Below are 16,995 nucleotides of genomic sequence, written 5' to 3'. Positions count from 1 at the left end.
CCCCTGCCCCACCACTGTACACTGGTAACTAGTTAAGTAAATGTAAACTGCTGTGGCAACTTGTTTGCATATGAAGGAAAAAGTTAAGGATACATATCACTGCATGATGGAAAAAGGTAGAAAAGTTAAAGCCAAACCTGCTTTTGTGTTGTCACAGTCAGACTAATCACATGACCGAGTGTCAGCTATGCGACAAAGTTGGAAAAATTGAAGTGAGGAGATAAAGATGAGAAATTCCTGAAGAAAATGAAAGCACATATCACTCACAGTGGATTAAGTGATAACTCACCTTTGTTTTTTTTTTTTGTTTAAAGCCAGGCTGTTCCCTTTGCCAAGTTTCTCTTTGAATTCAGTTTGTTCTCTGGAGTCTGAAGGATGTGTCAGATAAGAATGAGGAGGCTCTGTGAAGCCTGTCAGTTTCTGTACACTCCTGATTGTTCAGTCCAAACCATGAAATAGTTGGTATCATCTCTACACAAAGCTAATCCATACAAGCTTTGGATGTGTCATACACTAGAAGCTTTGCTGTGACTGGTTTTTAAAGTATTTTTTTTTATTTGTTCATTAAAGTGTCACCTGAATTTGAGTGACATAGGACAATAATGTAGAGGCAGATGGTAGGAGGTTCTGAGGCGACGGGTACTTGATGCAGACTAGTACAATGCCTGCATGTGTTTCTTTCACTTGTTTCAATGTTTACATTTTATCTTAATCACCTCCTGATTGATTCAGGAAATTAAACATAAATATTTATTTAACAGGGTGTTAAGGAAAATGTTCTAAAACACTTCTTCAGTAAAAACTCAGAGAAGAGAAACACACAGAACTTCTTGCTAGCAAGGGCAGCCTCCAGCACTGAGGCTTGCCCTAAGAAACTGCCCCAGTCTTTATTTATACTTCAGTGTGTGTGTGTGTGTGTGTGTGTGTGTGTGTGTGTGTTCTGCTGATCAAAGGGTCATATAACATGAAAGCACAAAAGGTACATCCTTGGTCAGGAAAAGGGTAGTCTCCCCCTCACCCTTGATGTTTCACCCTAAATAACATGGTGAGGAAGTCCAGCAGTACATCTATATGTAAAGCTTAAACTAAAACACTTAAACTAAGCAGACATAGCTACGTTAAAACAATAAAACAAAGTACAAGCTCTTCCCATGCTCCCAGATGTGGGGGTGCATTCCTGGAATGCACACCAGGCATTTTGCGGCCTGCTAGAGATCACACATCCTGTCACTACACAATTAATTATACTCTCTAAGCACACATGGTTAAATATTTCCTAATACAAATAACTACATGCAGTATTCTACCATATGCAAACTTATATCACTAAAAGATTATACTGAATACTAAGTACAATTTTCCATTGACAGAGGGCAAATCAAACACTGAATCAAACATTTTGCTGTGATGCGTGATCACCTGTATGCATATTAATAAAAACGAGTGAAAAGAATACAATGCAAGTGGGCTATCTATCTATCTGTGCTGGGCCCTATTCTTTTCTCACTGTATATGCTCCCTCTAGGCGCAATCTTTGAGAAATACAATATCGCTTTTCACTGTTATGCTGACGATATACAGATCTAATTTCAACTAGCTGATGATCCTGCTCTGTCTCTGCATTGCTTTCAAGAGTGCATGTGTGAGGTCAAAGAATGGCTCTTAGGAAACTCTCTTATCTTAAATTATAAAGCTGAAATCGTGGTTTTTGATGGTAATTTTCCTCGCAGACAACTTTGTGATGCCTTTGGTGCCCCTGCCCGCTCCATCTCTGACACTGTTAGCAATTTGGGCGTGCTGCTGGATAGCTGTTTTAAATTTGATAAACAAGTGTCCGCTGTAGTTAGATCTAGTTTCTGCCAACTGCATCTCATTTCTAAGGCTAGCCATTATGTTCCGCATAGGGACCTTCAAAAGCTTGTTTGTGACCTCTAGGCTGGATTACTGCAACTCCCTTTATTTCAGTCTTCATTCTGCCCTTCTTCATAGACTGCAAACTGTTTAAAATGCCGCGGCGCGCCTTCTGACGTAAACTGGGAGGTTTGCCTCTATTACCCTGTTCTGGCTGACCTTCCCTGGCTACCCATTAAATACCACATCCAATTTAAAATACTGCTGCTTACTTTTAAAATTATCAACAACACAGCCCCAAGCTACCTTATCAATCTCCTTAGATCGTACATTCCCGCTCGAGCACTAAGATCATCTACTCAGTTACTCCTGGTGCAGCCAAGATCTTTTCTGAAGTCTAGAGGCGACGGTGCGTTTGCCTTGGCTGCACCAGATTTATGGATATGCATTTTATGCTATTCCTGTGTATTAGTGACACTGACCTGTTAGCATACTTGGTACTTTGTCGTGATCCTAGAATATTTAATTTTACTAATATTTAATATTTATAATATTTGTGTATTATTTTCTGTCTTTTATGTGAAGCACTTTGGTATACCGTTGGTTTTTAAATGTGCTCTTAAAATAAAGTTCTATTGTATTGTAATGCACCTTTGTTTTGTCTTGCACTAGGATTAATTACAGCAAATACATGAAGAAAATAAAAATATACCTCAAGAAAAAGTAAAGTTTGAAGTGATGACATATATAATACAATACAATACAATACAATACAATACAAAACAATACAATTTATATAGCACATTTAAAAACCGGAGGTGTGCAGAAGTGCTTCACAGAATCAATTAAGTGCAATTACAGATACAAATACATATAAGCAGGTAGGAGACATAACTATCAAGTATAGACCAGGCACAGTAGGTGCACAATAGGCACACAGTAGGCACAAGCCAAAGGCTGAAGGTTAAATCATTATAAGTTATAATCAGAGCAAAACGATACAAATTCGGGCTCTAGGAAGCCGGAAAGGCTAGGCTAAATAAATACGTTTTTAATCTAGATTTAAAAGATTGAATTGAATAAGACACGCGAATAGCTTGACGAAAATACACACCACCCTTCAACATTTCTGGTGCAGTATCATCTCTCAATTAAATCCTTTAAATCTCAATACTTCTGATTGTCTCTTACTACCCCCAAGTGTAAAATCTCTCTAATTGTAGTAGTTTACAAACTTTTTCGAAATTTCCAAAATGTCTCTCAAATATAGTGTAGAGTACACCCAGCACAGACGCACGCACACACAGGCAGGTATAGCCAACTTCCACGTTTATTGATATATTTGTAGTTTGACAGCTGACTCAGTCGCACCGTCTGACAGCTCGAGCCCAGCTGATCTCCCTTGGCCGCTCCTCCTCGTCTCACTATAAACACAGCGGAGGAGACCATCATTAGTCCATAAACAATATCAGCTGTTCTTACCAGCCTCGCGGCGCCGCCCCGTTGAGCCTTCCGCTCCACTCCTCCCCTGCAGCTGCGCCCGGGGCCACGCCTCCGCCACACACCCCCACCGCCCGTTCGAGGCCGGGGAGCCGTCCGGCCGAGCCAACTCCCCCCCCCGCGAGCGAGAGAGGAAATCGGCCACTGCCATCTGCGCCCCCGGCCTATGGATCACCTTGAACTTAAAGGGCTGCAACGCCAGATACCACCGGGTGATCCGGGCGTTGGCATCCTTCATGCGGTGGAGCCACTGCAGCGGGGCGTGGTCCGAACAGAGGGTGAATGAGCGTCCCAGGAGGTAATAGCGCAGGGAGCCGACCGCCCACCGGATGGCCAGGCACTCCTTCTCCACGGTGCTGTACCGGCGCTCGCGCTCCGCCAGCTTCCGGCTGATGTATAGGACAGGGCGGTCGGCCCCCCTTACCTGCTGGGACAAAACGGCTCCCAGCCCTCTGTCCGAGGCGTCAGTCTGCAGAACAAAAGGGAGGGAAAAGTTAGGAGTGTGAAGCAGCGGCTCCCCACAGAGAGCCTTTTTCACCTGCACAAACGCCGCCTGGCACGGCCCCGTCCACTGGACCAGATCCGGGGCACCCTTTCGAGTGAGATCGGTCAGGGGGCTGGTTAGCTGCGCAAACCCCGGCACAAAGCGACGATAGTAACCCGCCAACCCCAAGAACCGTCTCACCTCCTTTTTCGTCCTGGGGCGCGGGCAGGATGCGATAGCCGCCGTCTTCTCCACCTGTGGACGCACCTGCCCGCCCCCCAGGTGGTACCCCAGATACTGCACCTCCCTCCGTCCAACCGCGCACTTCTTCGGATTGGCCGTGAGCCCCGCCCCCCTCAGGGACTCCAGGACCGCGGCCACCCGCAGCACATGCTCCGCCCAGGTGTCGCTGTGGATGATCACGTCATCCAGGTAGGCGGCAGCATACGCTGCGTGCGGACGCAGTACCCGGTCCATGAGACGCTGGAAAGTGGCCGGGGCCCCGAACAGGCCGAACGGAAGTGTCACGAACTGGTACAAACCGTACGGAGTGGAGAAGGCCGTTTTCTCCCTGGCCTCGGCAGACAAGGGAATCTGCCAATAGCCCTTGGTTAAGTCCAGTGTCGTGAAAAAGCGGGCCGTGCCTAACCGGTCCAGGAGCTCGTCGACCCGAGGCATGGGGTAGGCATCAAAGCGTGACACGTCGTTCACCCTGCGATAGTCGACACAGAACCGTATAGACCCATCCTTCTTCGCCACCAGAACGATGGGGCTACACCAGGCGCTGTGCGACTCTTCTATTACTCCCATCCTCAGCATTTCCGCCAATTCCCTCTGCACGATTTTTCGCTTGTGCTCCGGGAGCCTGTAGGGCCGTGAACGCACCGTCACGCCAGGCTGCGTCACGAAATGGTGCTCGATGAGGGACGTCCGGCCGGGCAGGGGGGAGAACACGTCCGCAAAACGCTGTTGCAACGCGACAACATCCGCTCTCTGGGCCTGTGTGAGATGGTCATCACAAGGGAGGGAGGCGGGAATGATAGAATTTGGCACCTCCGGCCCCAACTCATCTCTCTCCTTCACCAAGCTCACCAGAGAAGCGGTTTCAACCTCACGCCACAGTTTGAGGAGATTGAGGTGATAAATCTGCGTGGCTCCTCCCCTGTCCGACCGAGCGACCTCATAGTCCACGTCCCCGACTCGCCGTGTGACCACAAAGGGTCCTTGCCACTTGGCGAGCAACTTCGAGCTGGAAGTAGGGAGTAACACAAGCACTTTATCTCCCGGTGAGAATTGCCTGAGCCTAGCCCCTCTGTCATACAGGCGTTGCTGACGCTGCTGAGCCTGGAGCAAATTCTCCCGTGACAACCTCCCCAAAGTGTGGAGTTTTGCTCTCAGGTCCAACACGTACTGAATCTCATTTTTGGCGGGGCTCGGACCGTCCTCCCAGCTTTCTTTAATCAGGTCGAGCACCCCACGTGGCCTCCTGCCGAACAGCAGTTCAAAGGGAGAAAATCCCGTGGAGGCCTGGGGCACCTCCCGCACTGCGAATAACAGAGGGTCTAGCCAGTGATCCCAATTGCGTTCATCCTCGTTAATGAACTTCCGAATCATGGACTTTAAGGTCTTATTCAGCCGCTCCACCAGCCCGTCAGTCTGAGGGTGGTAGACGCTGGTCCGAATAGATTTAATGCCCAGTAATTCGTACAGTTCCCGCAGTGTACGAGACATAAACGACGTGCCCTGGTCAGTCAGTATCTCTTTCGGGATTCCGACTCGGGAGATGACCTGAAACAGTGCCTGCGCCACACTCTTTGCAGAGATGGTGCGCAGCGGAACTGCTTCCGGGTACCGCGTTGCGTAATCCACCAGGACTAACACAAAGCGGTAGCCGCGTGCACTCCGGTGAAACGGCCCGATGAGGTCCATGCCGATGCGCTCAAACGGGACCTCAATGAGGGGGAGAGGGCGCAGCGGCGCCTTCGGTATGGCCGGCTGGTTAACAAGTTGGCAGTCCGGGCAGGACGCGCACCAGCGGCGCACATCCGCTCGGATGCCCGGCCAATAAAATCGGGCCGTTATTCGCTCCAGAGTTTTCTCGTAGCCCATATGCCCTGCCATGGGGTTATAGTGGGCCGCCTGGAAAAGCGTTTCCCGGCGGCCCTGCGGCACCAACAACTGGGTGTGTGTTTCCTCGGTCTGAGTGTCACGACTCACTCGATATAACCGGTCGTTTAATAAGACGAAACGCGGGTAGGTCTGCGCGGCCTCAGGGCGCACCACGTGACCATCAATAGCCATCACTTGGTCAAAGGCTGAGCGTAGGGTGCCGTCACGAGACTGCTCCAGTGGGAAATCACCCATGGGGGACACTTCCGGGGCCGGCGGGACGTCCCGTGAGGGACCCGCCGGCTCCTCCCCCCCGGAGTCGGTGTCGGACGACCCCGCGTCACCGCTGAATGCCGCGCACACGCTACACCCCGCTTCCGGTCGTGATCGCACCCCCGCGTACTGCCCCAGTAGCTGATGAAACCCCGGCCAATTGGTACCCAGAATCAGGGGGTGCGACAGGCGCGGGCTAACCGCCGCCGTTACTCTATGCGTTTTGCCCTTATACTTTAATAACAGCGGCACAATGGGATACCTGTGAACGTCACCATGCACACACCTCACCTCCACCCATTCTGCCTCCAGCAATGCCCCGGGGCGAACCAAGCTTTGGTGTACGAGGGTCTGCGTGCAGCCCGTGTCCACCAACGCCTGGCGTATACCCCCTCGAGTCCTTACCGGAATACGGTATGTCCCTCCTGGACCGGGGGAGGGTGCTGGGGCGCCAGCAACACGAAACACCTGCCCCACTTCCATAAGCGGACAATCCCTCCTCAGGTGCCCCGGCTGCCCGCACTTCCATACTCCGGCCCCGGCGTCTGTGCTGCTCTCCGTGGCTCGGGGGCGGCTCCACTTGGCTCGGCTGCCCTGGACGGCACCAACGCCGCGAAAGGGTTAGTGGGGCTCAGCGCCGGCAGCCGCTCTGCCTGCCCTGGTGCCGGCACACGGCGTCTCGGGGCCGGCACTGGGGCCTGTTTGTTCGGCCTCCGTCCGGCGTCCCCGGGTTCCCCGGCTCCAGCGGCAAGGTGGTCTTCCGCTAGCGTCACCGCTACCTCCAGGCTTGCGGGCCGGTGGCACCGGACCCACCTCGCCGTCTCCGCTGGCAATCCCTCCGTGAACTGTTCCAGCACCACCTTGTCCACCAGCTTCGTCTCGCCCTCCGACGGTCCCGGTTGCAGCCAGCGAACCGCCGCGTCGCGCAGCTGCCGGGCCCAGGCGAATGGTCGGTCCGTTGGAGCCAGCCGACTGGCCCGGAACCGCCGGCGATGGTCTTCGGCGGTGAGCCCCAGCCTGTCCACCACCGCCCGGCTCACGTCCGGGAAGCTGCTCCTCGACGCCGGAGGCAGACTCAGGGCCGCTGTTTGTGCCTCCCCAGACAGCAGGGGGAGCAGCCGCGGAGCCCACTCCTCCCGCGGCCATTGGCAAGCCTCCGCCGTAGCACGGAAGGTCTCCAAAAAAACTTGTGGGTCGTCCCCGTCCCCCATCCGGGGCACCGACACCGACAGCGGCGAGGGCTTTGGCGTGGCAGCGGCCCCGACCAGCCGTTCCAGAACTTGCGTCTGTCGGTCCGTCTGCTCCCGCAGCGCGGCCAGGTGGGCACGCTGGTCGGCCGCCTGATCCCGGCTCATCGTCGCCATCTCCGCCAGCATCTGCGCCAAGAATTGCAGAGGCTGGGCGGGTGGCGTGGCCTGTGGGTCGGACATTCCCCCACCCCACTCCTGGGTTTCGGCACCACTTGTAGAGTACACCCAGCACAGACGCACGCACACACAGGCAGGTATAGCCAACTTCCACGTTTATTGATATATTTGTAGTTTGACAGCTGACTCAGTCGCACCGTCTGACAGCTCGAGCCCAGCTGATCTCCCTTGGCCGCTCCTCCTCGTCTCACTATAAACACAGCGGAGGAGACCATCATTAGTCCATAAACAATATCAGCTGTTCTTACCAGCCTCGCGGCGCCGCCCCGTTGAGCCTTCCGCTCCACTCCTCCCCTGCAGCTGCGCCCGGGGCCACGCCTCCGCCACATATAGGTTTTCCCTTCATCTACCATTTTCAACAAATTACCATTCAGCCTCTAAAATACTTCTGTCAATCTGAGAACATTCATCATCAAAATTAAGGGTTAGCTTATGTAAATAAATGCTAACATATATATATATATATATATATATATATATATATATATATATATATGATATGCAACTCTTCCAACGCCGGGAAAACAAAGGAGTTGGTGGTGGATTTCCGGAGACGCAGACCCACCACAATGACACCGGTGAACATCCAGGGAGTGGACATTGAGATAGTGGATTCTTATAAATGGCCTGCATTTGTATAGCGCTTTTCTAGTCCTTAGGACCCCAAAGCGCTTTACACTACATTCAGTCATCCACCCATTCACACACACAGTCACACACTGGTGATGGCAGCTACATTGTAGCCACAGCTGCCCTGGGGCGCACTGACAGAGGCGAGGCTGCTGGACACAGGCGCCACCGGGCCCTCTGACCACCACCAGTAGGCAAACATGGGGTTAGTATCTTGCCCAAGGATATTTGGCATGCAGCCAGGATGCAGCCTGGGATCGAACCACCAACCTTCTGATTAGTGGCTGACCTGCTCTGCCACCTGAGCTACAGCCACCTGGGTGTTCACCTGAATAATACGCTAGACTGGAGCCAAAACACTGATGCTCTTTACAGGAAGGGTCAGAGTAGACTCTACCTGCTGAGGCAGCTGAGGTCATTTGGAGTACAGGGAGCGCTTTTAAAGACCTTCTATGACTCTGTGGTGGCATCTGTCATTTTTTACTGTGTTGTATGTTGGAGCAGCAGTTTATCTGCAGCTGAGAGAAAGAGGTTGGATAAACTCATTAGGAAGGCCAGCTCTGTGCTGAGATGCACCCTGGACCCGGTGCAAGTGGTGGGAGACAGAAGGACTCTGGCCAAAATAACATCTCTGATGGACAGAGTCTCCCACCCCATGCATGTAAATGTTGCTGAACTGCAGAGCTCCTTCAGTGACAGACTGCTGCATCCTCGATGCATGAAGGAGCGTTTCTGCAGGTCCTTCCTCCCTGCAGCTGTCAGACTGTACAATCAGAACTGCTCCCAACAAACATAGATGTTTACATCTGTGCTGTAACTTGCATTATTTTATCAACCGATTCACACTATAACCAGGGTCACCTCTTATCTGTATTTAATTTTATGTAATTTAACAACAGTATGGTACTCAGTTTTTGATAACCATTGTCCTTCATGTAAATATGTAAAAAATTGTGTATGTTTCTGTTCTGTGTCTTGTGTACTGTTTGTTTGTATATGTGTTTTCTTGCTGCTGTTACACCCAAATTTCCCTTTGTGGGACAATTAAAGGATTATTCTATTCTATTCTATTCCTAAAATGTGGGTATACATAAAGATTCCCCAGGATATTTAAACAGGTTCCATGCAAATTATAACAACAACAACAACAACATGTGACAACATTAGTTATTCAAGATTTGGTTTGATACAGACAAAAAACTACACTAAAATTACTAACCAGTACCAACCTTTAAAGAGGATGCTTGGTTCTTCATTCAGTTAAAGAGGTGCCCTGAGGACAGACTCCCTCCCCTTTTCAATAGTTTCCTTCTGTAGAGATGGCAGAGATACAGGAAGAGAAAACAGAAAGACTTTAGGATGACAGAAACTCACATTATTTGCAAAATGAATGACATATTTACTGCAGAGACAGACATGTACAGAAGACCAACTAATCATCACATGAACATGAATGGTTAACATGTTGGGCAGGGTTTTCACCACATTATGTATGTGTAGCACCCCACTCAAGTAGCTCAGGATTAACTCTTGGTTAAGTTGGTGATAGTACTATGGGTGCATTACTTAATTTTACTGGTAAACAGGAGAAACAATAATTAACCAGTTTTAACCTTTGTAATTAGAAGTTTTAATATTGGCGGTGCCTCCACTTGGTGATCATGATATGAGTTCTGTTTAATCTTCACAAAGAATAAAGAATTTATCTAACATGTTAACCCATTTTTACTTTTTAGTAACCATTATCACTTATAAACTCTGTAAATAATAATTGTGACACAACACAAAACTTTAAAGTCAAGATGTGAAATATAATCAAAATAAAGTATGATTTAAATAAAAAAAAATACAATATTCAAAGTCTTGAAGTGTTTCCTTAAAATTCAATTGGATGTTTTTTCTTCACAAAGCACATTCAATGTTTTAGAAAACACATTTATCCAAAATGCTCCCCTTTAAGTTCAGTTCAAATTTGTAACCTTTGTGAGCTCATTTACTGAATCCATTGCAGGCCTGGTCATTGCTCGGGCTCGTTGGGCCAGAAAACACACAAATGGCCGCTTCACTTGTTAAACAAGCAGAAAACAAAAAGCACATGCTCAGGTATACTCAAGCTGAGGGCAAGCTGAGGGGCAGGCTCGGTTTGTGACCATGCGGTCTCCACTCAGCAACATGGTCGGAATTAGTGGCATACCTGCTGAGTACACTGGGACAAACTCACGGAAATCCTATACACAGCAGAAAGGTCCAGAGAATTCCTATCGGTCCACTGTGCATTAGAAATTACTATTTAGCTCCATTGAATAATCTGTAGCTTACATACTCGACATACACAGCTATTACTGGCTCTAAAATGCTAACATGCTAACTCGCGATTAACATCATACCTTTTAAGTACTTCCACATTTTGTTTAAGCTCAATACTAACTCTACATTCAGTACTCACTCATCACAGGGTAAACCAGTACATAACAAGAACGTAGATTCTGCATCCACGGCTACTGTTTGACTATTCTCCGTTAGCTCTGGTATACAACCACCTCCAGTAACGTGCAGAGGCCGACTCTAACGTTCTTCCCTGCAGCGCATCCATTCTTCTTGAAGACTTTTATGAGCTGGTCAGTGTATTGGCCAAGTTGCGCAAAAAGCCTTGGAACAAGTGGAGCAGTAGTAATCCTCACAAATTCTGCTTCCACCTGAAAACATGCCAACAAAAACAACATACTGTACTGTAAATATACATATTATATGTATACATATACATACTTTACAACTAAAAATAATGTAGAAAGACCTGATTAAAGCTATAATTTCACACAAACATTTACACAAAATGCTAATGGAGCCATTACAGCTTATATCATTATTTATCAAGATCAAAAAAAATATTCATCACAGTTGATCTGAAAAGAATTTCATACCTCAGGTCTTTGAACTGCAACCTTTACACTGGTTCAGATCTGGAGAAGAAATAACAGGGACATGGGTTGGGTCACTAAAGAAAATTTAACTTGTAAAACAGTTTTCTTTTGAAAAGTATAACAGTCACATAACACATACACGCTCAGCAGTACCAAACACCCCACATCAGTATAGGAGGTAGCAGGTAAAGGCCAGGATCTGAAAATTAGAAAGTAAAACAAGAAATTCATTACTTAACTTCAAGCCCAAGCCATGAAACTTTGTTGTTCTTCGGGGTTTTATTACAACTGTTTTTGCATTAGTGCCACCTTGTGGATATACTAAGTATATATGAAGTATCGATCCTAATTAACTTAACTTAAATCTTATGCCATCAAGTAACACATTAGTATACTGTACAGACAATAATAAACACAATTACGCAGACTTTATTAGATAAACATATTTTAACTTAACAAAAACATGTATTTTAAGTGAAATGAAAATAAATAATTAATATACACTGAACAATCCACCTCATTAATTTTTGGAGTGTACCGTGGAATAACCTCCCTCTTGATATCCGTGCCTCCTATTCTATTGCATTGTTTAAATCACGACTAAAGACCCACTTATTCCATCTTGTTTTTTCTTCTAGTTAACATTTCATTTGTGATTTTACATTATGTACTTTTATGCTCATTTTAATTCTTTGTTTGATATGTATCTGCTGCTTCTCCTATGTATCAGTGACAGTTATCTGCTAGCATACCTAGTACTTGCTTTGGTCCTATTTCTATTTACCTTTCTTTTATTCTGTGTTTACTTTTTAAGCACCTTGGTGTACCCTTGGTTTTAAGTGTGCTTTATAAATAAAAATTATTATTATTATTATTATTATTATTATTATTATTATTATTATTATTATTATTAATAATAACCCAATATAATAATTTTGCCATTCAGACTTTGCTTTCTACAAAGTATAATTCCTTTGATCCATAACAGACTTGCCAGTTTATTGAGTTAATAAGATGAAAGTTTCCACAAGCTTCCTGAATTTACTGAAATTCAAATTTGCTCAAATGAGCACATTTTTAGAACATTTTCTGCTCAACTTTCTCTGATATACATAAAGCTTTCATAGTCAGAAGTCTAAACCAGTGGTTCTTAACCTTGTTGGAGGTACCACACCCCACCAGTTTCATATGCGCATTCACTGAACCCCTCTTTAGTGAAAAATAAAATATGATTTTTTTCAAATTCAAGACATAGATATGTTTTTTACTGGTGCACAAAATGAGGCGTGCATGTCATGGCGGAGGCTCTGTCGAACCCCAGAGACTGACTCACCGAACCCCTAGGGTTCGATCGAACCCAGGTTAAGAACCCACTGGTCTAAGCTAATATTTTTATTGACCATTAAAATAGTCAATATTGTTTGAACATGAGTACCTCAAAAACTATTAAAGATAAAACATTAGAAATTGAAAATGGATTATTTGGCAAATCATTTGGCAAAATGATACATTCATCAATCCATTCAGCCATTCATCCATCTTCTTCCCCTTGTCTGAGGATGGGTCATGGGGGCAGCAGCCTAAACAGAGAAGCCCAGACGTCCCTCTTCCAGCTTATCCAGGGGAACACTAAGGCATTCCCAGGACAGGGAAGAGACGTAATCTCTCTAGCATGTTCTGGGTCTGCCCTAGGGCCTCTTTCCGGTGGGACATTCTCAGAACGTATCACTCAGGATGCATCCTTACAAGACGCATGAACCAACTCAACTGGCTCCTTTCGATGTGTTGCAATAGCAACTTTATTCCAGAAAATCTTGAATGATTGAGCTCCTCACCCTGTCTCAAAAGTTGAGGCTAGCCACTCCTCACAGAAAGCTAATTTCTGTCGCTGGAGTCCAACATGTACCACGAACAAGTCCGACTTACTTCCATTGCTAACGTGGACCAGTGAGACAAGGATTGAATGGCTTGTAAGTCCAAAAAATATGTAGATGGATTGGACAAACTCCCACCCACCCTGGCATGGACTTCAGAGGGAAGCTGAGGAGTGCAATCCCCCTGAAATCGGAGCACACACTCCGGTCCTCCTCCTTTCAGATAGCAACAACCACCTCAATCTGCCAATCCAGATGCACCACCCGAGATGTCAAAGCATTGTTGTTGTAGAGTTGCTTCACCCAACACAGCCCTAAAATATCCAGAGCCTTTAGGAACATAGAGCAAACCTTATCCACTGCAGAGGCCTTGCCACCAAGGAGTTTAACGACCTTGGTGACCTCACCTCAGTGATGGAAGAGCTGTCCCCATCCCCTACAGAATGCGTGTCAATGGGATTAAAGATGTCCTTGAAGTATTATTTCCACCTTTAATATGTCCTTAGTTGAACTAAGCAACTCAGCATGTCCTGATTTAACACACGGATGGCCTGAGGAAAGAAGCTCCTTTTGAGCCTCTCTGTTCTTGCCTTGATAATGCGGAACCTCCTGCCTGATTGCAGAAGTTGGTACAGTTTGTTGCTGGGATGGGATGAGTCCTTCAGTATCTGAGCTGCTCTGGACCAACATCTCCTGGTGCAAAGTCCTGCAGCAGCGTTCTGTTGTACAGATCACTCTCTGAAGAGCATTTTTATTATTCACGCAGCTGTTCCCATACCAGGATGAGATGTTCTGTGTGAGGATGCTCTCCACAGTGCCTGTATAAAAAGTCATGAGGATCACTGGAGAGACCCCGAACTTCTTCAGTGTTCAGAGGTGGTACAGGCGCTGTCCAGCCTTTTTGGACTGCACCTGAATGTGGGGAGACCATGTCAGGTCTGAAGAGATGTGGACAGAGACATACTTCAAAGACTGCACCCTCTCCACTGAAGCTCCATTTATGATAATGGGCTTCTAGTCTCTGTGCTGACTCTTTCTAAAATCAACCACCAGCTCCTTGGTCTTGCCGACATTCAGCTGGAGGTGGTTGTCCTGGCACCATGATGCCAGATTCTTCACTTCATCCATGTAGGCCGCCTCGTCATTGTTGGAGATGGCGCCCAACACCACTGTGTCGTCAGCAAACTTCACAACAGTATTGAAGCATGGGTGGCCATGCAGTCTAAAGTGTATAGGGAGTAGAGCAGCACTGAGACTACACACCCTGTGGTGCTCCCATGTTGATGGTGATGCTGTCAGAGACGCACCTACCTACCCTCACCATCTGAGTTCTGCCAGTGAGGAAGTCCAACACCCATGCACACAGACGGCTGTTGAGTCCTAGATCCCTCAGCTTTGTGAACAGTCTGCTGGGTACTATTGTGTTAAACACTGAACTGTAATCAACAAACAGCAGTCTCACATGGTTAACCTGTTACCCATGTGGCTGAGAATGGTATGCAGGACATGGACGATGGTGTCCTCTGTGGATCTGTTGGGTTGGTAGGTAAACAGAAGCGGATCTGTGATGTTTGGGATGGAGGAGATTATGTTGTTGAACAGCCTCTCGAACACCTTCATTACGACCAAAGTCAGTGCAACTTGCCGGTAGTTATTCAATGAGTACCAGCCGCTTAGTGCCACTAGGACGTCGTGCTCTGCGATCCTAATTGCCGGTCCCTCACCGATGATGTCACCATCCTCAGTTTTCAGGCGGTTGTTAACATTAGCCACCTAGCTACCCTCGAAGCCGGCATGTAACTTGTTCAGCTCATTGATGAAAGCAGAGTCGGCGTTGATCGTCGCAGTGTCCCTGGCTTTATAATGCGTGATTGTAGGCTGAGGAGTGTGATTCCCCTGTAGCTGGAACACACCCTCCGGTCCCCTTTCTTGAAGATGGGGAACACCACCCTGGTCTGCCAATCCAGGGGTACTGCCCCTGATCTCCACGCAACATTGCAGAGATGTGTCAACCGAGACCGCCCTACAACATCCAGAACCTTCAGGAACTCGGGTCAGACCTCTTCCACCCCAGGGGCTCTGGCACCAAGGAGTTGTTTAACTGCCTCAGTGACCTCGCCCCCAGACATTGGCGGGTCTTCTCCTTCGTCCCTAGACTCTGCTTCCGCCACGGAAGACGTGCTAGTGGGATTGAGGAGATCCTAGAAGTATTCCTTCCACCACCTGACAATTTTCTCAGTCGAAGTCAGCAGCACTCCACCCACACTATACACAGTGCAGGTAGAACACCGCTTGCCCTTCCTGAGTCACCTGATGGTTTGACAGAATCTCTTCAAGGCAGTCTGAAAGTCTTTTTCCATGGCCTCTCCGAACTCCTCCCACACCTGAGTTTTTGCTTCCGCCACCGCCCGCGCTGCATTCCGCTTGGCCTGTCAGTACCTATCAGCTGCCTCCGGAGTTCTACAGGCTAACCAAGCCGATAGGACTCCTTCAGCTTGGTGGCTCTCCTCACCTCTGGTGTCCACCATTTGGTTCGGGGATTACCGCCACGACAGGCACCAACTACCCTGTGGCCACAGCTCAGTACAGCGGCTTTGGCAATGGAAGTGCTGAACATGGTCCATTCTGACTGAATGTCCCCTGTCTCCCTCTTAATGCTGTTGAAGCTCTGTCAGAGGTGTGAGTTGAAGATCTTGTGGACCGGGGCCTCTGCTAGACATTCCCAGCACACCCTCACTGTACATTTGGGCGCGCCAGGTCTGTCCAGCATCCTCCCTCGCCACCTGATCCAACTCACCACCAGGTGGTGATCAGTTGACAGTTCAGCCCCTCTCTTTGCCCAAGTATCTAAAACATATGGCCTCAGGTCTGGTGATATGATTACAAACTCGATCATCGGCCTGTGGTCTAGAGTGTCCTGGTGCCACATGCACTTATGAACACTCTCATGTTCGAAGATGGTGTTGGTTATGGCCAAACTGTGCTTTGCACAGAAGTCCAATAACAAAACACCACTCGAGTTCCGCCGCACGGCTCATTTTGCACCCAACCACTTGTGGAATATAATACACATAAAGATAAAAAATAAAATGAACTTAATAGAGAAATAACATATTAAAGTGTCAAAGTTTTTTTTTTAAAAATGTTTCTCTTTAATGTTGAATGTTGAATCATTCAAGATGCTAGAATTAATTCTCCAAGTTGTTGATTTGCGGATTTTGTTTACAAATACAGGAGGGTTTATGGGAGAGTGATCTGATAGGTCAATTGAGCCAGTATCGCAACTTTATGTTTATCCTTATTAAATGAGCAAAAAAATAATAATAATTCTTGATTATGTAGACTGAGTAGCCCAAATATATTCGTAGTCCTGCCCATTAGGTTTATCATTTCTCCAGATATCAATAATTCCTGTTTAATCTATAATACAGTTTTTTTCTGTATTGTATCTGCTTTAGGATGATCTAATTGGGATAGCCATATATTCATGTCCCATCCACATATCAAGATTCCTTTAGTTTCAGATGTAATCAACTCACATGTGTTTATAGAAAGCCCAGTCACTCCCAGGAGGTGCATATATATTGAGGCTAGTCAAAAACAGAAACAGCCAATATTCCCTTTTACCAATACATAACATCCCTCCCTATCCCTCATCAGATTGTTTGTTTATTAAAAAAATGGTTTGATGTAAATAAGTTATCATTAAATATAAAGAAAACAAAATTGATTATTTTTGGCACTAGACAAATGAAAAATGTATCTAAAATAAGGGTTAATGGAATTGAAATTGAAAGAGTGTACGAAAATAAATTTCTTGGAGTGATGATTGATGATAAGCTGAGTTGGAAGTCTCATATAAACCATGTGAAAACAAAAATGTCAAAAACCATTGCTATTCTCTATAAAACAAAGCATGTCCTTAA

The sequence above is a fragment of the Mchenga conophoros genome, linkage group LG16 (genome assembly GCF_057382185.1).
Source record: "Mchenga conophoros isolate Kocher_MC1m ecotype Shallow Benthic linkage group LG16, M_conophoros_male_GT1.1, whole genome shotgun sequence".
Classification (NCBI taxonomy): Eukaryota; Metazoa; Chordata; class Actinopteri; order Cichliformes; family Cichlidae; genus Mchenga; species Mchenga conophoros.
This window is presented reverse-complemented; position numbering follows the sequence as displayed.